Below are 25002 nucleotides of genomic sequence, written 5' to 3'. Positions count from 1 at the left end.
GAAGAGAATATAAACTCACAGATGGAATCTAGAAACAAAAGAGAAATGAAAAAAAGGAATAACTTTAGGGATGAGAAAAGAGACAGAAGACAAATGAGAGTAAAAAATGGATAAATAACAAAATATGGTGTAGACATGGATGGAGGCATCATAATGAGGGAGACATTATTTTGTTAAATTGATACATGTGAATCAAATTGCCTTTAAAAGGTGATGTCAAGAGTTGGAAACTTCTCTGCTCATAGAATTTCTGTGCCTATAGTTGCCTTGCTAATTTGAGTAGACTGACTGGCCAGCAAGTATGTGCTGCTATCTTTTATGTGGGTCTCCAGGCCTGAACTGAAATCCCCATGTTGTATAGAAAGCCTTTTCCTGGTTGAGCTGTAGTAAGCTTTCCTATCAGACTATCTTTGGATCTCCAGCCCCCAAATAACAACCCAGAGACTTATTACTAATTATGAAAGCTTTGTCTTTAGCTTAAGCTTGTTCCCAACTAACTCTTCTAACTCAAATTAGCCTGCTTCTATTAATCTGTGTTCTGCCACATGGGTTTTACCTTTCCTCAGTATGGCATGTCCAACTTGCTCTGAGTTTGCTGGTGAAATCCCCATACCTAGATTCCTCCTCTTCCTCTCTATGTCCCCAGAAATACTGCCTATTCTTTCCTGCCTAGCTACTGGCTATTCAGTTCTTTCTTAAGTGAATCAGAAAGTGCTTTGGCAAAGACATGTCTTCACAGTGTACAAATATTCTTCACTGAGCCACCTCTCCAGTCTCCTCAACACTGATTTGAAAGGTAAGATTTGAACTACTATCCTGAATTATTTGGAATGTTGTTTATTTAGCTTTTATAAAACTACTAGGGACAGCATGAAATCAAAGATAGTTTCTAGCCCAAAGAAAAGATAGAAAAGGTTTGTCAGTAGTGAGACAGGACAAAGGTTGTGGTAATTTCCCAGCTACTTTAGGCCTCTTGACCTGAGCATGTGTCCCTTGCATCTTAATCAAACTCTGTACTTTAACTAGATTTGGAAGTTGGATAAGACAAGAGAGTTGGAATAGGTGACATTGGGTCAGGACACATGGCATCTTATTCTCATATTGCTATTTTCATGAAGCCTACCTTTGACATCCCTTTGATACATATGCAGAAAATATACCCACATACCTACTCAAAAGAGGTTCCTTCACATGGGCCTGCTGACATTAACTTAAGAGTGAAGGGGAGTCATAGGGTAATGTTTGTTGTAAGCATGCTATTGTGGGTTTAATGAAGTCATGTTTTCATAAAATTTGTGTTGTATTTCAGAGTTAAATTATTTAAATACATAAGAATGCATATCTCTTTCCTTATAATTGACAGTGCAAAACCATTACCCTTTCAGGGGAAATTAAGCTGTGGATTTCACCACCATTTGGCAGATGGAGAAACTGAGGTGTAATGAAGATTAGCCCTCTCTCAAGGTTGTTCAAGAGAGCCTGGCTAATTACATGGGTTTTGAAAACATTAAATATTGTTTTTAAAGTTATTTCCTATAACTATCCTATAAAGGTTCTTTGAGAGGAGGGTAAAGCTAAGTTGGTAGATCTAAATAAATTTAATGAATTCAGATGAATTTAAGAAATAAACCAGTTCTTCCCTCTTTGTCTGTCAGTTCACTTTTGGAATGATTAAAGCAGAAGGCAAGGACTTTTATGTCCATTTTCAGGATGTCCACTGTCCAAAAGTGCTGTACATCTGGGGCAGGGGAGACTGAGGCTCATTGTTTAAGTAAACACTGTTAAATCATTTCCATTAGGGAGAGTTGAGCCTCATTAGACATAGAACGGGAAGAACACCATTAGCTCTATTTATAACTGAGAGGTTCCGCTGTCACTTCAGCCCCAAATGAATACACAGAGACACTGTATTAATTATTAAACTGTTGTCTGATTGTTAGGGCTTCTTACTGGCTAGCTCTGTCTTGATTATTAACCTATAAATACTAATCTATGTATTTCTACATGGCCTTATCTTACCAGAGAATGCCTGGTGTATCCTCTCCTCCTGGTCTCCACATGACGACTCTGCCTACCTTTCCCAGAATTTTCCTCATTTCCTAGTCCCACCTATCTTCCTCCCTCTATTGGCCAAACAGTGCTTTATTCATCAACCAATAAGAGAAACATATATACAGAAGAACATCCCCCATCACTACTATTTTCCATTTAAACTTTGGTGTGATAAATTTAGCAAGTAACACCCAAAACAGTTCTATGCCTGAGAGATATAATTGGATTGCATCATAACATTAAAATATTACAACAGATACAAATTTTATATATTGCTGGTTCATTGTCATTTTTTTCAGCCTCTGAATCACAGGAAGCAATGGACACAGTGGACAGATGAGTTCATTAGGTGGGTCAGTGATGGGCCTTTCTTTTGCACTTTTTACTTGTACCCTTTAGAAAAAAAGAGTTGCAAAGTCTTGATGAGTTTGAGACAATTACAAGTGAATGTGTAAAATCAGTCTTTAAAAGATAACTCCTTCCACTTCTATTTGTGCTACAACTGGGCACCACATTTAATATGCTGGAGGTCTCCTGATTGCATAAGCAATGGGCCCCTTGCATTTGCAATTAACCACTCACGCCCTTGTTTTCCTTACAACCTGAGAGGTTGATTATGTGATTGTAGGTATAATAATTAGCACACATGAAAGGAGAAACTCAGCAGAGGCCTCCTAAGAGTATCCTTTTATCGAAAGCTTCAGACATGGGCTAATTAGTTTGGACTGTACAGGAGATGGCCCTCAACATGACCTATATCAAAAGACATGGCCCGCAGTATCTTTGCTCTTATTGGGAAGTCAAAATTGTTTCTCCACCATATTTTTGTAGGAGTGACTCTGTTCAGTACAAATTGCTTAAGGAACTTCACACTTCTCAGTTGCATCCTCCTCAGTAGAGGCCAATGCTGTATGATGCTTAAAATACCTAAAAAAGGATAACCAAGAGGAAAATACAAAAATATACCCACCCACAGCTCTGAGGGCAGACACAGGATCGTCACTGTAAGTGGGAAGTTAACTCGTGCTACACACTGAGACCGCCAAATCAAAGTCAGCCTTACTTATCTGTCCCAGAAACATGGCAAATTCAGAAAAAGGAGTTAGGGAAAGAAAACAGTTGAGAACTTTAGGTACAAGTATTTAGAAAATTTAGATAAAATATTTAGAATGTTACAAACATATAGCTGCAGTCATAGGGAGCAATGGGTAAATATCTTTATATTCATATAATTACCAGCACTAATAAGAAATTGCTTGTATATATGGGATTGCATATTGACTAAAAGTTAACTAAAACAGTAGTTAGAATTACCTTTGGAGCAATAAAACCCCATTTTAAAGAAAAAGGAAGAATGAATATTAATTATATAATCCTAATCAAAAGAGAGGAAAAACAAAATCAAAACAAACCAAGCAATTGTAGCATTAGATTAGAAACTAATAAAAATTAATAAACTGTTATGCAGAATATACTGAAATACTAATAAAATCAAAAGTTGTGTCTGGGGCTGGGGATGTAGATTGGTATTGAGGATGTGCCTAGCATGCACACATTCTGGGTCTGTGTCCAAGCAGCATAGAAAAAAATCTTGGTTCTGTGAAACTATAACAATAAGTAAGTGTATTAATGTATACAACAGATATGAAAGATGACACAAATAGCACATTATGCTGAATCAAATAAATAATGCTATGAAAATAGAATATTATAATTAAAGAAGAAGAGAAAGATGAATTTATAATAAAGGTGACTTTGTTAAAATAAATTTGGGCATATAGAAACAAATAGGCAGTCTCTTAGAAAAATAAAATTTACCATAATGAGCTGAAGAAGAAAGGCAAAGGTAAGCTAATCTGTAATTATCCATTTTCTTAATTAGTAGATACACTTCAATGCACCAAGCCCATTAGGTTCAGATGAGTTTTAGGTGAACTTTATCAAAGAAATAATAAAAGAAACAATAATCTGTTTCAGATAATTAAAAAGGAAATACAATTTCCCCCAATGAAATCCAGAAATTAGTGTTGATTTATAATACGCATAGTCAATAACAACATAAGAAAAAATCAACCAATTTTACGTTTAAATATAAATGCCAAAATAGTAAATAGAATCCGACAAAATAAAATCAGTAGTTTATGTAAATATTTTATCAACCTAATAAATAAAAATTGAGTTAAGAAGTAGAAGGTTTCAACCTCAATGAAATATATCATTTCAACACAGCATAGCATTTTAAAAGAAAAAATATTCATGGTGGTTCTGATACACATTAATTTTAAAAGGAGTTGATGAAATTCAACACATCCATGAAAACATTTATAGTAAGTTTTAAGAAGGAGTGGACTCTCCTAATGATAAAGAAGCCTATTAAGAATCTATAGCAAGTAAAGTAGAAGTGGTCAGCTTTTAGTATTGTCCTATTAGAACTAAGAAAATAGTATGCATATCAAGCTTTCTAATTGACATTGACTAACAGGGCTAAAGCAGTACACATACAAGCCCACAGCCATTGTGTCAGCATGCACAAGACACACACAAGCTCAAGCTAGACAAAATATTGCAAGGGAAGTGATGGGCATGATGTTCCACCTCTTGCTGAGGAGCTATTGGCAACTGGTAGCTGCTAGGAGAGAGAGACAGTTGGATTACCCCTAGTAGGTCATCCACAGGCAGTGGAAGGCCACTCACCTGAGTGTATGGGAGAGAGTAAAGAGGACGATGTTGAGTTAGTAGGGGAGGACTTGGCATGAATATAATCAAACTACATTGTATGCAATTCCCAAAAAAGACTTTATTCTTCACATAGAATGTGTTGTTTGTACAGGCAGTCAGCATTTTACAAACTAGTAGAAGACATTAAAAAATTGTCTGGTATGAGATCAGTCTACAAAAATGAGTGGTATTCGGTGTGTTAACAAGTAAGTGGAATGTAATTAGAGACAGCTCTTTAAAAATGTGGAAATAGCATGTCTGTGAGCAACTGAGCAGGGACGAGGAGCATGAGAGGTCTGCACACTCATGTTTGGACAATGCAAAGCAGATGAGTAATGGAAGGAAATTCATCTCCTTTAGCTATAGCTTTGACCCCACGAGGATAGCGGTTCTCCTTTTAATATAAAATTACAATACATCTCAATCAAATGTACAATAGGTCTTTATGGACATGCCTGGAAAATCTTTTTTATTGAAAAGCAAAGGGCCCAGCCAAACCCTGTCTCAAGAAAAGAAAGACAAAACAAAAGAAAAGAAAAAACAAAGCAAAATAACCATAGAGAGCTTAAGAAAAGCTAAGAAGGGTTTTATTTATCTGACACAAAACTGACATCATAAAGTCTGGAAATCCATGCTAGAATAGTAATTACAGCAATAGACCCACCAGCAACAGAGACACAGGGCCCAATGATAGACTTAGCTCAGGTAGAAGTCATAAGACATAGGTGGTCATAAAAATCATTTGTGTGTGTGTGTGCACGCACATGTGTGTGTGTGTGTGTGTGTGTGTGAGAGAGAGAGAGAGAGAGAGAGAGAGAGAGAGAGAGAGAGAGAGAGAGAGAGAGAGAGAGAGGTGACTCAGTTGGTGGAGCACTTGCTGCCAAGGCTGATGACCTGAGTTCGATTCCTCAGCCCCACATGGTAGAAGGATAGAATCAACTTCTACAAGTTATCTATCCTCTGACCTCAACTTGTATACAATGGTATGTGGGCTCTCTCTATAAAGTAAATGAATAAATACATGGTTACAAAAATCAGTGGAGGAAGACTAGGCTGTTCAAGAGTAATCATATAACCCACATAGAAAAAGAAATAAGCCCCCTTTTAATATAAAGAAACAAATTGCAGATGGATTTAACAATAAAACTTGAGGTGATAAGCTGGCAAGTGTCTACAAGGAACTAGAGGAAATATTTTCATAATATTATGATAGGGGGATTTTTTAAATAAACTGAAAAAATGTAAACCATAAGAACCATATTCAAACCAATACTTCTATGTGACATCATGAACAAGGTACATACACATAGGGTTGATCATGATGGCATGTGCCTAGGCTTTGGGAGCTCGGTTTTCTATGTGCTTTGCAGATATCAAAAATCCACTATCAAGAAGAATGCAGACTCAAATTACCTCTGTGAGTGAAGACTAGAGAGCAGGGCAGATTGCTTAAGCCAGACTGCAGCTCAGCCCTTTCTCCCCCACCCTGCACCCAGCTGTGATATTATTTATACTGTGGATAAGCACTTGCTTCTAGCCTTTTCCCAGTTCAGTTCAGGACACAGTGCTTTAACTATGCTGAGAGTGTTTGGGACTGACTACAGACAGAATTATGACTAAGAAGTACATTTGCCTCCATCCCCAAAGGCATTTTCTCCCCTCTCTGAGATATCATGATGGAGTTTATTGGGCCTGTGACAAAATATCTCTTAGCAGTGAATGTTTTCCCATTTCCATAAGATGGCTTCCAGTGTGCCAATTTGCTTATGTATATTGAATGTGCCTATTCAGTGGTGATTCAGCTTGTGAGTCTGTACAGACAATTCCCCAAACAGTTCGATTGGGGTTTAATTATGACCTCACCCTGCTTCACAGTTCCCCAAAGCTGTCAGTCCAAACATCCCTGAGCATGGTGAGTAGGTGAGGACCTCATTTGCATGTGGATTTGCATATCTAAGAGTCCATGCCATTGTCTGTGCACTTGACTTGATGTCAGAGTCTATTCTCTACAAAGACACTTTGGAATTTACTAGGCCATGTGTCTCTGGATTAGGGGAAGGCTGCATTTATGGCTAACATACAGACAGTACTAAAGGAAACCAAACCCTAGCTGCCCATGGATGAAGGAGAGTGATGAAATGAGTTTACTATGATCTCAAGAATATCACCGAGGTTATTTCAGGATGTGATTGGACTTGTTCTGGCTTGATGAGTGGATGAAATCATAAGCAGTTGCAGAGACAGGATGGCTTCTGTCTAAGGTATCTGGTCCACTTTTGGTTTTGCATCATGTCAGAGCTTAGTTAATGGCTAATTTCAGTCAATTTTCATAAGCTGGTCTGAAAGTCTTTGGGGAAGTGCAGGTATTAGACCTTCCAAGTCAGTATGTTGCTACCTGAAATTCTAAAGCCCCCTTGAGCTCCACAGCTTGATCTGCCAGTGCCACACATATACTGTGGTCATGGCTCTGACCTCTGTCATGCCTGTGGGTCCCTCTTCTGACTCCTAATAACACAAAGCTGAACCCACAGGGCTGCTTTGCCTCTGGGGAACTACAGAGAGCTGAGATGCCTGATGGTTTAGATCCTGTTCGCCGTGCTCTCTGGGGCACAGCTTTGAAAATCCAGATCCTAGCTTTCAGTAGGCCATAAGCAGTTCTGAGGAGTAATTTTCCCTCCAGGCTTCTCCTGTGGTTCATCCTACTTGTCCTGCTTCCTTTCCCTGTTAGTGTTTTCTCTCAGGAGTCTTACCCTTGGATGTCACTTGCACAGATATCCAATTCTTGCCATTTGTTTCTGGGGAACCAGCCTGATGCATAGATGGTTTATTTGAACTGAGGATGGGAAGGGCTTGGGTGTTTGAAGTAACTAAAATCAAATCCACCTAGGGAAGAGGAATGGAAGTCCTAATTAGAAAATCTGTACACCCCAAGAAAGATCGAACCATTTAACAGCTTTGCCCCTGGAAAGGCTCTGTCTTAGCTCCTGGGTCTTTTCCTTTGTTTGGGGATTTATTTAGCTGGAGAAGACGGCCATGGTACTCCTTTCTCGAAGCCATGAAGTCTGCCATGGTGTTTCTTTCCTGAAGCTATGTTCTTCCACTTCTCGGCTAAGTTTAAATGACTGTAAGCTTGTGGTTTTCTCCGGAGATAGACTTTATGATCCCTGGCTTGCACCAGTTCTTGTGAGCACTTCCCAGATATCATCTGGTTTGGAGAAGCACAGATGTTTTATAAGGATATAAACTCTCTACAGCAGTTAAGGCTCCAGTCATCTAAGGGGCACGCTATGGTCTTAGGCTTGCTTGAACAATTTCCTCTTTGTTTATAGACATAAATGTGGAAAAAGCTAAAAGCCTGACGTGAAAGAGTAAACATCATCAAGGTGCTGGTTTCTTCTCGAGAAGCGGGGAGGGTAACAGAATGCAGAGGGGTTCGTGGGGATTCTGTTATAATGAACTATTAATATACTGTATCTATTGAGGTACATACATTACATTACAGTATTTAAGCTGATGGGTAGGAACATAAATGTTATAAAAAGGAATTTTCTTCAAATATTTGCAAGTGAGCAAGTGATGGACTGAGGAGGAGTCTGGAGGAGGAGAGGAATGTCATTTGCTAAGAGGCATGGTCAGCTGGATGGGGCATGAAAGCTGCTGCCCATGCTCTGAATGCCCAGAACCCAATGGCATGATGGTTTGGAAGCTTAGTCACTGATGGGAGTGTCCCACATGTGTTCTGTCAGATTTGGCAGCAGTCAGTCTTAGGAGATTATTTAGATCATTTACAGTTTGAGGATAGTCCATGCCTTGGTTGTAGACATACCTTTTGAGGTGTCCAAGGACTTTTTGGAACAATGCAACTCTCAAATGAAATTCTGAAAGGCAGATTTTGAGAACCATGGATGGAAGAGCTGGAGCTCAGTCTATGGTTATTTAAGATGATTGCTATTGAATATCTACATTTGAGAAAGTTATGCACTAACCAACACTGGGTTTAACTTTGAGTAAGGTCTTGGTTCTTGCTTTTGATTCTCTTCTCCATTTAGGTGTATGGGTCACACACATAAGAAAAGATTGGACCATAAGTGAATTTTAAATGCACTGTAAATACTCTTTCACATGTATGTGCACATGCATGTGTATATGTGTACATATGTGTGTGATATGTGTAATATCTTCCATTTTCTAGATATGTGATGTTTAGAAAGGCCGTTCTGAGCTCTGTTTTCCTGAATGAGTGAATTCCCTTTCAGAGTTACTGTGATAGAAGTGGTAGTTTCCAAAGTAAACTTGCCTCCTGCCCAGTGAACATCTCTACTTGGATATCTATTGTGTATCTCAGCTCTTAAGTTTAACATATTCCAGTAGAATTTACCACATACTGCCTCCTCAGTGGGTTTTCCTCTTGTGATCGACATTATAGCCATTAGTAAATACTCCTGTTTTTCGTTTGTTTGTTTTTGTTTTTGATTTGGTACATTTCATGCTACTGTAACACAATGCCTGGGACTAAGAAATACATAATAAGTAGAAAGAAATTGGTTGTGGAGTCTAATGCTGAGGATCCAGCATCTGGCGATGGCCTTTTTGCTGTGCTATCCTATGATGGAAAACAGAAGAACCATTTTACAGGGATCAAATCCTGGGTGTGGAACCCTCATGATCTATCACCCATTAAAGGCCCTAGTTTCCAATACCATTACATTGGCAGTTACATTTCCACATTAAATTTAGGGGAGAATAAACATTCAGATCGTTAAGACTTTCAAATACATGTCAAGCCCTACTCACTGTAGCACCATGTGTTACAGCTGTCATGGTCCTGTGGCCTGTGTGATCCATACAACCAATATCTGTCACCTGAAACACCAGAGAGTCTCAGAATTGCTCTGTTTCAATCTGTCATTCCGAAGCATGTGATGTGTTGTCACTTGCCTTTTCTTAATTTTGGTTGTCTTTATGTTTCTGTACTTTGAGGATCTGATTTTTGAGGGGGTGATGTATTTTGGGGGTAGGGAGCCTTGTGATCACTTCCCTTAAAACTTAGCACTTTCATGTCTGCTAGGAAGGATACTGCATATCATTATTAGCCATTGTCACCTTTCTGGGATACCTTCAGAAAACCAGGCACTAAGCTATAAGCTTTGAAAATAATACTTAATGATTGTGCTAATCAAGTTAGATGGCATCCAGTCACTTCTGAGATGAGAAATAGGAGGAATAGTTTCAGGAAAAAAAACTGGAAACGTGTTTCTGACCAATCTTTTCCTTAAAGTATTTCCTTTTCTTCCAAAGGTAGGGTATGAGAGCTATCTGTCACCAAAAGATTCTGAACACAATGAAACAAATGCATGTTCAGTTTTAAACTCTGTCTCAGTGCGTCTGGAAAAAAATTTATAGAGGACCAAATGTACTCAGCTTGGAGTGAGCTAAGCATTGGAGAGGACAAGCATTGACCTTGTTTTTAGAAAGATCCTTTTCCAGTGACAGTTAGAAATGAATGCAACTCTCTTCAGTATATGCCATAAAGACATGATAAAGGTGTTTAGGTCACATTAGAATGCTAAACAGCCATTAATATCCACAGCATGGGAAAAAAAGTTGTCAGAATGATTTTAAATCGAGTTTGCTCTTAGACTTCCATTATGTAAGATCATCATTTGCCAGTTTGACTAAAATGTTATGATTTGGTAACAGGTGTTGAAACAGAAAGCTGTTAATGGTGCCTGCCATAAGATTTAGAGGTTATGAAAATTCTAACATAGTTTACATTTTTCTATGGCACTAAATCATTTTTGAAGGCAAGAAAAGCTTTCCTTTAAACCAACTAATCATTTTCCCAGAGCGTGACATATACTTAAGACTCCTACTCTAAGCTCACTTCCCACTTGTCAATAGGAGTGTGGACATTGCCTTTCAAGTGTGGTGTGTAGCTGCCCTTTATCTGATATCCCTTCCTCCCCTCTATCCTCCTGTTTGAGATATCCGTAATCTGGGTCAGTGTGAGTTTTCATTTGTTTCTTGCTGACGAATATGTCTGAGTATAAGCTAATGTCTTCAGATACCCTAGATTCTCCCATATCTCAAAACAGGTCCACTTCACAGAGTCACCTATCTCCATCTGTTATCCCCATCTCAGAACTTGTTGAGACACTCCTGAGTGGAGGTCTCCATTGAGAACAGTGCATATGTCTTCTGCCTCTTGGATTTGTTTGATCCATGCTCGCAGGCCCGTTGACGACTGCTAGGTTAAAACTTCCTTTCATCTCTTCATAATGAAAATGAGTTTCAGTTTTTTTTTCAAGATGAGCATAGATAGATATCAATACAATGCAAGTGGATCATAAGAAATTGTCATAGGTGCTATTCAGAGGAATTGCCAATACTTTCTCCAAGTTTATGGTCCCCCCCGGCCCCCGTCTTACTTACTTTTCTATTGCTGTGAAGAGACACCATGATTAAGGCAATTTATAAAACAATTTATAAAACATTTAATTGATCATAGACTAGCTTACAATTTCAGAGGGTGAGTCAATGACCTATGGGAGCATGACAACAGGCAGGCAGGAGGCAGGCATGGCATTGTAGCTGAGGGTTTATAGTTGAACTAAGAGAGAGAGAGAGAGAGAGAGAGAGAGAGAGAGAGAGAGAGAGAGAGAGAGAGAGAGAGACAGAGACAGAGACAGAGACAGAGACACAGAGACAGAGAGACAGAGACAGAGAGACTGGGCTTGGCGTACGGTTTTGAAACCTCAAATCTCACCCCCCAGTGGCACACGTCCTCCATCAAGGATGTACCTCCTAATTCTTCCCCAAATAGTTCCACCAACTAGGGATCAAGTATTCAAATATATAAACTCATGGGGGCCACTCCTGTTCAAGTAGCCATACCTTGTCTTTGTGCAAAGAGGAGTACTAGATGCATACTAAAATAATTTTTGTAATTCAAAAATTCTGCAAAGTCCAAGAGAACACATGAAAAAAATAATTGTTTAGTCACATGTAACCTTGCCTTGTAGCTCCTTACGGGTCATAATTTGTCCATAGAAAATTAACACTGCGTTCATTAGATGTATAATATTTGATAATGTATAAAGAGGTTACATTGATTTCCAACACACTATGTTCTGCTGAAGGAGAATATAAAGAAGTGGTGACCACTCCAGCCAGGTAAACAGGTAGGCTAACTCTAGATCTTCATCTCTCCCTCTTCTCCTCCAAATCCAACTCCCAGTTTCCTAGATCTGTAACTCACCACCTGCTGTGGCCCCTCTTCCTTTCTGCTCCAAACTTCAGTGGATCACACAAAACTTGCCCTCCAAATTTCCTTCTCTACACGCATCACTTTATCCCAGCTCCCAACTCCAGCAGGTATCCATGGGAAACAGCCAGCCAAGCCTGCCAGAGAAGCATGTAGGCCAGCTCAACAGATAGGACAACATCAAATCTTCATTCTCTATCCTTTCCTCCAAATCCAATCCCCTACTCTCATCCTTAGCTCTGTAGCAGACTGTCCATTGTGGGCTCTCCTCATTCTCTACACCCATTCCCAGGGGACTAAAAGTAGCTCCTGGTGAAACATTCCACTTCCCTCCCTCCTGTGGACCCCCTCACCCCATCCTAGCCCATTCCCATTCCTAAGTATCAGAGTCCAATACTTAGAAACATCTTACCTTGAAACTCCACTGCCCACACCTATTGTGATCCTAGGATATTTCCCTACCAGGCAACACATGATCACTACACCCCGCCCTAAGAACCAGAGAGAGCAACAGGAAGGAAACATCCACTGAACAAAGGCAAGACCTGATACCAGCTTCTAGAACTAAAAGCATCCCAAGCCCAAATACCTAGATGCCAGTGTAAAAACAGCCAGGACAATGTCTCTACTAGGTCCCAGCAACCTTACCACAGTGGGTCCTGAGAATTGAAACATAGGACAGAGACCTTAAAAGAGCCATTATGAATATTATAGAGGTCCTTAAACAGGAAATGGACAGATTCTTTAAAGAAATCCATGAAAACAGTAGCAAACCATGGAAGGAAATCAATTAAAATAATGTAAGACCTGAAGATGAACTATTATCAATAAAATAAAAAACTGGGGGAATTTTGAAATTCAAAATTTAGGAAATCAAACAGGAGCCTCAGAGGCAAGCCTCAACAACAGAATACAAGAGATGAAAGAGAATCTCTGGCATTGAAGACAGGATAAAAGATGTGGGTACCCCATCAAATAAAATTTTAAATAAAAAATCCCACCATAAAACATCCAGGAAATCTAGGACACTATGAAAGATCAAATCTAAGAATAGACAAAGTAGAAGAAACACAGGTCAAAGGCCCAGAAAATATTTTCAACAAAATCATAGACACATAATAATCAAAATGCTAAACATACAGAATAAAGTAAGAATATTAAAAGTTGTAAGGGAGAAAGAATAAGTAACATATAAAGTTAACATATGACATAACTAAGTAACATATGACATCTGACCTCTCAATGGAGACTCTAAAAGCCAGAAGGACCTGGAAAGATGTTCCATAGATCCAAAGAGATCACAGATGCCAGCATAGACTACTATATCCTTTTATACTCATCAAAACATTCAGTTATAGTAGATGGAGAACTGTGGTGATATATTGTTTATGATCTAATAAAGCTTGCCTGGAGATTAGAATGCAAAGCTAACCACAGTCATAGAGGTCAGGATGTAGTGGTACACACCTTTAATTCCAGCAGCCCAGCCTTAGCGTGGCTTGATTTTAGCCAGCTTTTCTAATTTAAATTATCCCATTTCTCTTCAATTATGTTTTGCTTCTGGGCTTTTTACCTTTCTTTAGTCTATATATCTTTCTTTCCTTCTTACTCTGTGGCTGGCCACCGGCATCCTCCTTTCTTCCTTTTCTTGCTCCTCACTTTCTCTTCTTCTGAACTAGATTTCTCTTCCTATTTATTCTCCCTAACTGGCATCCCTGTCTATCCATCTCCTACCTGTTATTGGTCTTTCGGCTCTTTATTAGACCAATCATGTATTTTAGACAAACAAAGTAACACAGCTTTATAGAGTTAAACAAATGCAACATAAGAGAGTATAGCACATCTTTATATCATTAAAGAGAGTACAGCACATCTTTACATCATTAAACACATGTTTCACAGAATAAATGAATGTAACATATCTTAAGTTAGTTCACAACAACCCATCTGTTACAGTGTTAATATCCAAAAATACATAAAGAACACAAAAAATTAGATAATCAGAAAACAAATAACCCAATTTTAATAATGTTGTATAGATCGAACAGAATTATCAAGAGTATACACAAATGGATGAGAAACACTTAAATATTAAACATTCTTAGTCAGCAGGGAAATGCAAATCAAAATTACCTGCCAAAGTAGCTAAAATCAATATAACAAATGAAAGATCATTCTGGCAAAGATGTGGAGCAAGGGGAACTATTGCTGGTGAGACTGAAAACTTGTGCAGCCACCATGTTAGTAAGTGTGGTGGTTCCTCAGAGAGATGGAATTGATCTACTTCAAGACCTAGATGTAGCATTCTAGGGCATATACACAGGTACCACTCCATCCTACCACAGAGACACTTTCTCAACCATATTTATTGCTGCTCTATTTATAAAAGTGAGAAATTGGGAACAACTTAGATGTATGTCAACAGAAGAATGGATGAGAAAATATGGTACATTCGCCCAATGGACTATTACTCAGCTAGTAAAAATGAAGTTTACAGGTAAATGATTGGAACTAGAAAAAAGTCACCCTGAGTGAGGTAACACATAAAGAGAAATATGGTATATATTCAATTAAATGTGGGTATCAGCCATTAAGAAATTGATAAGCAAACTTCAATCCATAGACCACAGAGGTTAAGTGTATAGTAACAGTCTTGTTAGCACAAGGAAATAGAATAGCTATGAATGGATGTCAGGGGACTGGAATGGGGATCAAATGGAAATGGGGAGGGAAGAGGTGATGAGGGAGGGAATATGGGTAGAGACAGCTAAAATAAGGGCCATCTGAGGGGTAGTAATTTATCAGAAGCATCTTAAAATATGTACCCAGATGAAGGTGATCTCAATGAAATCACTAAATAGTGTGGGAGACAGCCCCAACTGGGCATCCCTTCTCACCAAATGAAGCTTCCAATACCAGGAACTAGTTACATCTCATTGAGTTTGTTGGCCAAAGGGGTCCCATGGGAACCTTTAAACAACTCCAGCTGTTGCCAAGAATGTAGGTTGCTCTCTACACACTGAAAGCAAGGTCCATTGCTGAAGGCAACACCTACACAACTCATTGAACATGGAGAAGTTGATCTGATGCCTATATAGAGTATTTCACACCTCCATTCTAGTATCTTTGTACAGGAAGGTACTCTGCAAGTTACCAAAGAAGAAAAGTAAACAACAACCCAGCCATAAACCCTTTGATCTACAATGGTGTCCTGTCTGAAATATATACTAGTATAATAGTTGTGGGAGCAAGCAATCCATATCTGATTTCACTTCAGACCTACCTCACAAGATGGAACCCATATCTTGTATTGTTTGAATGATGAAGAACCTGAAACCAGATAGCCAAGAGACCTAGGCTAAAACCAAATACCCCTCTTCTATAAAACAAAAGTACAACAAAAACCCTAGCAATAAAATTACTCCTAATAACACTCTGCTCTTCTCATAGATCAATGCCCAGCTCAGCCATCATCAGAGATGCTTCCTCCTGCAACAGATGGGAAGAAATACAGAGATTCACAACTAGACATGCAGAGAGTAAGAGACCTTGGAACACTAAGCCCTACAAGGGATGTCTCCATCAAATGCCCCCCAGTGGGTTAAGGAAACTCTGATGAAGAGCTGGCAGGAAGAGTGTAAGAGCCAAAAGGGATGGAAGACACCAAGAAAACAAGATCCTTTAAGTCAACATGAGCAGAGCTCATATGAACTCACAGAGACCAGGTAGCATGTACAGGACCCACACCAGACTGAATTCTAGATCTGAAAGGAGAAATTGACACACACTCTAACCCTAACCTAGAAGCAATCATAGTTGACAGTCACTTGCAAATGAAAGTTTAGTTTTTTCAAGGGAGTATCTCAGGGGAAACAAATCATTCTTAAGGGTATACTGCATGTCCAGGAGTAGATGGCCAAGAGAAACGAACTAAACAGCACTTTTGGAGGTCCCTTGTCTCATAATGTAATGTCTGGGATTTTCATTTCTTGTTTTAAATCTATCTTTTTTATTATATAATATATGTATATTGTTCTCTCATTTTAACCTACAGGTACCTTGTGCATATATATATGTGTATATATATATATATATATGTATATTGGCTTCTGGTTTGGTTTTTGGTGAGATTATTGAGTGTGTGAATGAGTGGGTCTCTGTGTCTATATCTGTTTCTTGTGCCTTTTCCTGTGCTCTTTTCCTTCTGTTTGCTTCCTCCTATTCCGGCATTAGTTTTTGTTTTATCTTATCACATTACATTAATTGTATTTTATTATTATTCCTTAAAACCCTCTTTGCTTTCTCATGAGAGACAGAAAGAGGGTGGGTGGATCTGGATGGGAGGGGAGGTAGGGAGGAACTGGGAAGAGTAGAGGGAGGGAAACCATAATCAGGATATATTACATGAGAAAAAAAATCTTTTTTCAATAAAAGAAATAAAAATGAAGTTATATGACAGGGTCACTAAAGTTCAAATCCTCTATTGCTCCTCTGTGTTTCCTAGTACCCTCTTATAGGTACTAGGCATTTATCCAGCTCTGGCCATTGCCCTGGGACTAATGTGATCCTAGTCAATGAAATTTAAGGGTGGGCATGCATCTGCTATGTTGTCCATTTCTAGTGTGGCAACCTAGAATATTGTGTTACAAGTAGTCATGGTGATATTACAAAGTAAGGCAATGTCCTCCATCTCAGGACCTCAGCAAATGTACAGCAGTGCCTCTCTTACGGTTGTACGGTGAGCATACTCGGAGCACCACATCAATATTACTATGTTGAGCCACTGCATTTGAGGTCTTCTTTTGGCCAGCATTCTTTGCTCAATATAAGCACTTTCTTTAGAGAAATAATATTTCTGAGCTTCTTTTACCAAACCACCTAATGTCAAATGTAGACATTTTAAATAGGGTGCACATCTCTCCGCATGGAAAAGGGGATCCATGTCACATCTAAGCTTATCAAAAATCTCATTGTTGAACAGTCTGTCCTTATTTGCACATGTTAGACAGATAATGATATTAATAAGAGAAGCCTTGAGGAAGGCACATTATGAATAGAAAATACTGTCTGATTTTCTTCTTTTCTAAATATACCATGCAGATGTAAAGGCACCTGGTCATCTTAGGAATCAAAATTATGGTAGTCTGATGTGGAGATTCAGAAGTGGGGTCCAGTCCCCCGCAGCTGTTTCTGATGCACAGTTCATTGTCTGTCCCATTTAGAAACTCCTCTTTTGCTTTACCATTTCCTCCTCTGTGGTTGATTTGATCAAATGTTCTATTGTTTAAGCCCAAAACATAGCTTTACCAAATCAGCCACAGTATTGTTCAAAGCTCATCGTTCGTTACATTATTCTTCATCAATGCTCACAATGCTAATATCTGCAAAGAGTCCCTGAATCTCTAATGAAGCTTTTCAAATCCACTCGACTACAAGTAGTCTGTGAACAGAGCTCTCTTCCTTTTACATTTATTTCAAAAAAAGAAAATCAAAATGATTCAGTCCTGTATGGGTCATGACAATGCCAAACAGATGCAAATAAATATTAAAGTAATATATTTTTCGTTTGGATCACAGCCCAAATTCTTTGCCCCAGAAAATTACCCAAATGCTCTAGTGCACATGTGGTTTATATTTAAGGTGTAATGAGCTGTTCAAATAGAGAAGGGCAGGCAACCATATTAAAAATAAACATCAAATTTTAACAAAGACATATCCACTTAGATTGCAAATAGCCCTAATGGTTTCAGTTTATTGCCGCTACTTCAGCATGTAGCATCTTTGGTTGGAAGCCAGTTTCCAGTTTCGTTGTCTCCTAGTGAAGCTGAAAAGGTTGCTGGGTATAATTCTTTTATGAAATAATTATTCAACTGTGGTCATATTGCCAAAGTGAGAGCAGTCTCTAATGAGAGAGTAGAAACAAGGGTAGTCTAGGGAGAGAAAATGGGATATGAACATCTGAGATTGTCTAACTAAGACTCGTGACTCCATCATCCATCCACTGAAGAGCATTTATTTGTGACATTCATAGTGATAGCACTGTGGTGCTCAGCTCTATGCTCTGATCTCACTGTGCAATAAGCCCGAAGAGAAGCAACTGATGTACTCTGCTCTCCTTATTTACAGACACCTACAAGGCATGTTCTGACTTAGAATGCACCTACAAACAGACACACAGACACACAGACACACACACACCAAGAGACAAATTTATCTGATGGGGGTCTCTGAGGGCCCCCTGGGTCAAAGTTGGAGAGGGGGGAGTGCTCTGTCCGCCCATCCCACAGCCTCCCTGAAACCAGGAGACAGTCAGGCGTGACAAGGAGTCAGGTCAAAGCGAGAACTCATTTATTGTTTAACAATGAGCTTTTTAAAGCACAAAATCACAGGGCAGAAGAAAAGTATTACCCAATAATTTTAAAGGTATCCCTGCAATGTAGCTAGCATCTTATCCCCTCTTGGACGGGCGGTGAGTGTGATGACTTCATCCGGTGTGACTTTGGCAGCCAATAGCTTTTCTTAGTAAACACTTGAAGCCTTGTCTCCATAGCTTCCTCTCAGTGCTCTCTTGTAACGGCGCCTGTCCGTCAGCTTTGGGCCACTCCCATGCTTGCCGGGACATGATCTGTGCTCCTCCACATTTATCCATTTTTTTCCCTCAGTGGGTGAAACTGATTATGAGGGCAATGATCTTTACACTCATTTCAAAGAAGTACTTCGATGTTATCTTCGCATCTTTTAAGGATCCACTGAGCTCCTATATTCTACTTTGTGAATTATAACAGGTTATCTTCCTCTTAAGTCTTCCAAATTCCAATAAAGTCCCAAACCAATCTTGAAATGAACTAGGCAATCACTGATTTTTTTTTCACATTGCCTAAGGTCTGGAAATTGGCAACACCATCTTCCTCCTTCCTGGCTAGAGAATGTGGAAGAAATGGAGTGATTCACCGAGACTCAATCGATTTGAATGGCAAGTGCTCAGTATTGCAAAGAGAACATGAGATACCCAAACAAAGGCACTAAATGGAATGGTGTTCTCTAGGCTGTAACATCAGTCGTATTAATGGCTGGCTTCAATATTTACTATGGTCAGAATGATAATTAAGGTGAATCTGGTTTTACTGTCATCTCAAAATTATTTTGAATCCTTCTTTAGATTCTTAGATTTCTTATGGTCTTTCCTTTATACAAATTAGATATTTTTTTTTCTATCAAGATAGTTCATCTTAGTTGGCAACTTGATTAGATCTGAAATCAGCTAACAGACATACTTTTGGACTATCTGTGAGAGTAATTCATGGAATTATTAGCTGAAGGGAAAACCTTTTCCAAGAGAGAACATCAATTTCTCTTGGTGGCCCAGATAGAAAGAGATCTGAGAGAAATGGAATGTTGCCTTGGTTTTCTTACCCTCACATCTTTCGTGTGAATGAACCTACTCTGTTGCTTCTGCCTTGGTGGCTGTCATTCTTCATTGACATCAGAATCCAGTTTTGTTGACTTTCCTACATGGGCTGAAGACAAGTGGCAGCTCTTCAGGAATCCTTCAGGCAACTACCGAGACTGTTGTGTGGTACCTGTTGAGGATGAAGCTAATACCCAGTTGGTTCTCAGATCTCCAGCATACAAACTACCATTGTGGACTACCCTGCCTGTATTGTGAAAGCCAATATACTAAGTCACTTTTGATATATATATATATATATATATATATATATATATATATATATTCATTGTATCAGTTTTCTTCCTTTACAGAGGAGTGCAAAACTGTATAGCCACTATGGAATTGAATATGGTGGTTTCTTAGAAAATTAGGAATTGATCTAACTCAAGAACCAGCTATACCACTCTTGATCATATATCCAAAATACAGTCCATCCTACCATATTCATAATAGCCAGAAACTGGAAACAACCTAGATGTCCCTCAAAAGAAGAATAGATAAAGAAAATTTACACAATAGAGTATTCACAACTGTTAAAAAAATGACATGACATTTTCAGGAAAATGAATGGAACTAGAAAAAATCATCCTGAGTGGTGAAACTCAGAAATAAAAACACGATATATACTCATTTATAATTGGATAGTAACTGTTAAGTAAAGGATATCGTATTACAATCCACAGACCCTGAGAGGCTAAGCAACAAGTAGCTCCCATGGGGGGATACGTGGATCACACTGGGAAGAGAAATAGAATAGATTTTTGTGGGTTGACTAGGGGCAGGTAAGGATGAGAACAGGAGGGTTCAGGTTAGGGAGGGAGGAACAAGGGAGAGAATATGGTGACATGACTGGAATTGAGGTGCATTTGGAGACAATGTGGAAACCTAGTGCACTGGAAACTTCCTGAAACCTATGAGAATGACCCTAAAGAGGACTCCTAGTGATGGATGTTATGGAGCCAGAACTGGCCATTTTCTGTAACCAGGTAAGGCCCCCAGTGATGGGATTGGGACACCAACGCAGCCACCAAACCTTTGACCTACAACCTGTCCTGCCTGCAAGAGGTGCTGGGGCAATGGTGGCTCAGAATTTGTGGGAGTGGCCAACCAATGACTGCTCTAAGTGGAGGCCCATACCAGGAGAGGGACTCCAGGCCCTCCACTGCCTGGATGGTCAGGAACCTGAAGATGACTGGCCCAGAGACCTAGGATAGAACACCAAACAGTATTGGCCAAATACAAATAAAAACTCAATGAAATGATTCCTAATGATATTCTGCTATACTCTTAGATCAGTGTCTAGCCCAATTGCCATCAGGGAGGCTTCCTACAGCAGCTTATGGGAACAGATGCAGAGACCCACATCCAAACATTTGATGGAGCTCAGGGACTCTGCAGAAGAGAGGGAGGAAGGACTGTAGGAGCCAGAGGAGTCGAGGGCACCAGAAGAACACGGTTCACAGAATCAATTAAGCAGGGCTCGTAGAGACCAAAGAGGAAACCATGGAGCCTGCATAGGTCTGTGCTAGGTACTCTGAATATATGTTATGATTGTTTAGCTTGGGTTTTTTTTTTTTGTGGACTCCCCATAGTGGGAGAGGGTTATCTCTGACTCTACTGCCTGTCCTAAACATTTTCCTTCTACTGGGTTGCCTTGTGCAGCCTTGATATAAGGGTTGTAACTAGTCTTATTGAATCTTGTTTTGGTTGTAAGCCTAGTCTTTAATGGCTGAGCCATCTCTCCAGCCCTTATTACATTTTGTTATGCTGGGAGGCCTGTTCTTTTCTGAAGGGAAATGGAGCTGGGGGGAGGACTGGGAGGAATTCAGGAGAGGTCAGGATGTATTGTATGAGAGAAGATTAAAAAAAAAGAGTGGTATCTTGGAACTCAATGTGAAAAGGATGAGGCTGAGTGTTGCGTCTGCTGCGTGGCCTGTGTCCGAGAACGTGCGGAGGGTGTCGGGGATTGACAACACAGACACTTGTTCAACGATGTAAAGAAAACTTTAAGCAGGCCCCAAAAAGGTTCAAGAAAACTTCCTAAGAAAGGCTCCCACCAGAGAAGCTTCTGCTCTCTCCTCTCCCCTGGCTGGTTCTGCTCTGACACCAAAAACTGATCTGGGCGTGGCAGAAGAGGTGGCTAGTCTTTGGACAAGGTCGAGGTCATGGCGGTTTCTGTGGGCAGGCCTTTTCCAGGAACTTATTGCCCCAGGCATTGTATTGTTTTTAGTAAACATGTTTTTAGTAAACATTGTCTTACAGCTTCCTACTCCCAGGCAGAAGGGGAAGTGGGTCTCTGCTCAAGGTCTGGTGTTCCCACAGCTGAGGGCATTAAACTCTCATAATCTGATGGCCTACCCTTTAGCAGATGATTACCCCACCCCCATCCCATGAAGCACTGCCATCTCTGCCCTTACCCAAGTGAATTAATCTTGCATTGTCTATGATTAGGCAATGGTCTTCTTGGAAGGAGATGTATCTAGCAAGACAGTGCTGATGTCCCTCATTTCCTGCTCACCTCTGCTTCTAGACCTCTGGCCAGACTTAAGGCTTAGCATACCCCTGTAGGTGAGAAAGGAAAGTGTGACCCATGGGATGGTAACCTATATCCCAAAAGAACTTAATGGATTTTCTTAGTCATACGAGCATAAACCTAGGGATTATATAGGAATGGACTTTAAGGGTAAAGGGTAATGGTGTAAGAAGTATATATCTGTACCAGGCTGAGTTTTTGATATGGGCCCATTGAGAAGATGTTCTGGGTTTAAAGATATAGTTAACACACTGTAAATAACTTATTTGATTAGTTGACTGAAATATGGATGAAAAGATGGCCTACTGTGAATGAGTTGGGGATGCCTGATATTCCTTGGCTTAATGATGATGGAGGGATTCAAAGACTCAGGGAAATTAGAATGCTGAATTACATTTGCCATATAAAACTCAATTCTTCACGGTGCAGGGATCCATAGGATGTATCCTTTCACTGATGCTGAAAGAAGTGATTTGTGGGAGAGTTTAGAACTTTGGGTTAGAAAAGCCCCCAGGACATTGTAAGCAGTGCTTAATGTCTATTCTGGTAGGGGTTTGGGAACCAGAATCCTAAGAAATTGGACCATTGCTGGGATGAACTTGACCATGTGGTTCTCAAGCCTGTGGAACTAATTTATGTGAGGGATGCAGATAGGTCTCTCCACCGTACAAGGAATGTAAGGAAACTGGTGTCTCTGATAAATGCTCATCCAGAAGGTGACTCCTACAAAAAGGACTCCAGTCACCAAGGAGATAGGATGCCTGTTCTGTGGAGAGTAGTATCTGTTCCTCTAGAGGGTCCCAGCTACTCACCTACTTATGGATACTACTTCCTCAGATAGCAACAGCTGGGCGCTAAACAGCACAGTGAAAATTTCAGTAACAGATTTACAAAGCAACACTACTGAGCAAGAAAATTGGAGCCAGCATCACAGATGAAATTATCACCTGTGACTCACTTTCTGTGGGACTCTGCTGAGTAGAGCTGACCTGCCCTCCTATTGGATCACTTCATGACATACCCAACTCTGATACCCTACAAAGAGTTGTGTTGTCCCAGGGAGGGAATTTCTTACTCTCCCCAACAGGGAACAGGCTCATAACTTTCTGTAGACTTTGACATTTTTGCATTTTAGAAAAGGGGGAAGTTTTTAGAAAGCTGTACATGGGACAGGTTTAGGCCACTGGTTGAATAGGGATAGCATAAAGAAATTCCAAAGTTGGGGTACATCTGAAAGATGTTAGTCTGAAGCAGAGGCAGGAAGATAAGAATCTCTCCAGGCAATTTTATAGTGTTAGTAGAAGACTCAGTAGCCTGAAAAGGTGAATGCTATCTCCATTACCAGGAAATGAGAAGAGGAAGTCTCCTTTACTTGTTATTTATTAAATCTTAGCCTGTTTAATGTTTCCCAGTTTTTCCTCCCTCTTCCCCCCATGTGTGTTTGTATGTTTGTGTGGTGTGTGTGTGTGTGTGTGTGCATGAGAGAGAGAGAGAGAGAGAGAGAGAGAGAGAGACTAAAGCAATATGCTCATTAAACAAATTCCAAGCATCCAGAAACATATGGAGTTAGAGGAAAACATTGTCCTTCCCTCTTCTACTTTGTACTCCAGTCTTCACCTCTTCCCCTTTCCCTCATCATAATAACCACAAGAGTAGAAGAGCTGGTAATGTACTATCATCTGGGTATTGGAAGGAGCTGTGGCATCTTGGGAACTTGTGAGAGCAAGAACATTCCACACCATCAATCCCTCACTTCCTCAGTCAGAATCTACATTTCTACAAAACCCCTGGTGAGAACCTACCTGTAAAGGTTAAAAAGTGCTGTCTTATGTTGGAGTCATGAAGTCTCACCTGCTGTGATCTATACTATAGAAATAATTGTGTGTGTATGCGTGTGTGTGTGTGTGTGTGTCTGTGTTTGTGTGTGTGTAGAAACAAGACAAATGTCTTTTAGCAGGGAACAAATAATAAATCATGTCACAGTCACAAGGTGGAACACAAGACAGTGTGACTCCTTTTGTTCAGTATGACTTGTTTATTATTCCACTGATGCCCCGAAGCCTTCCTTTTTATTACAGAAGACCCACCAATGTGCTTTATTGAATGGAAGAATGTCTATCATAAATAAGTTATCTAACAATGCCTATACTGTTGGCATGAAATACCTAGACGTATATTTTCAATATTTTTGCAGTAAAACATATACTACATAATTATGAATGATAATTTTCAGGTTACATAAATCCTAATGCCAAACAAAGTAACTTTCAGCATGGTGTGTATCTCTCTTTTCCTCCACTCTTATCTGTGTAACTTTGTTGATCAAGCGTCATGGAGGCTCAGCTCAAGAGACAGGTTTGTTCCTGACTTCCCTGTTAAAGAATAAGTCAATGTGATCAGTGCGGTAGGGCAGCCCTGCTATTTCTTCCTTCCTTCAGTGATTGCTACCTGGAGCTTCTTTGGGTCCTACTGGTTCTAAGCAGCCTTCGTCCTGTCCTTAACTACAAAGCTGCTCTTGCTGTGCCGAAACTTGTCTGGGCCCCAGGGATATTAGGCAATGTTCTTTACTCACATGTGGGGTCCACATGCTTCTGCAAGGCTCAGTTGTTCCTGAAGTACATTGACTGATTTAGGAAGGATGTAGCTGAGTGAAGAGGAGCTTCAAGTCGAAGGACATGCAGACCTGTGGCACTGTATTTATAGATCAAAGTTCTGGTCCTATGACCCAGTGGGGCTTTATGTAAGACTGCGGCCAGGTCCTGCTCCCTGAGATCTGGATCCGGTTGAGCTACAGTGGGTCACATCTCAAAATGATTGCCTTTTATCATCACAGTGACCAAAGACCAGTGCAATAAAGAACAGAAGGTCTTAGAAGCCCAGAGTGAGCAGCCAGGGCTCTTGCCCAAAGGCCCCTGGCTAGCAACCAAATCCTTTTTTTTCTTGTGAGATCTGAGGTCAAACATTGGAATGCAGCTGAGGTCTAAA

The 25002-nt window shown here is 39.9% G+C and overlaps 1 long non-coding RNA gene across 1 annotated transcript; it reads right to left on the bottom strand.

Annotated features, from left to right (window-relative positions):
* Positions 1–2193: 2193 nt before the first annotated feature.
* Positions 2194–13410, bottom strand: LOC121142625. The gene is made up of 4 exons (XR_005879650.1): positions 13271–13410; positions 7521–7653; positions 3023–3119; positions 2194–2445 (listed from the first exon to the last, which is right to left on the bottom strand). It is a non-coding gene; the product is annotated as an uncharacterized LOC121142625 (long non-coding RNA).
* Between the last annotated feature and the right edge of the window lie 11592 nt (positions 13411–25002).

Source organism: Mesocricetus auratus, unplaced genomic scaffold, assembly GCF_017639785.1.
Source record: "Mesocricetus auratus isolate SY011 unplaced genomic scaffold, BCM_Maur_2.0 Super-Scaffold_100010, whole genome shotgun sequence".
Classification (NCBI taxonomy): domain Eukaryota; kingdom Metazoa; phylum Chordata; class Mammalia; order Rodentia; family Cricetidae; genus Mesocricetus; species Mesocricetus auratus.
Note: the sequence above shows the minus strand (reverse complement) of the source record. Positions and strands in the feature narration are given on the sequence as shown.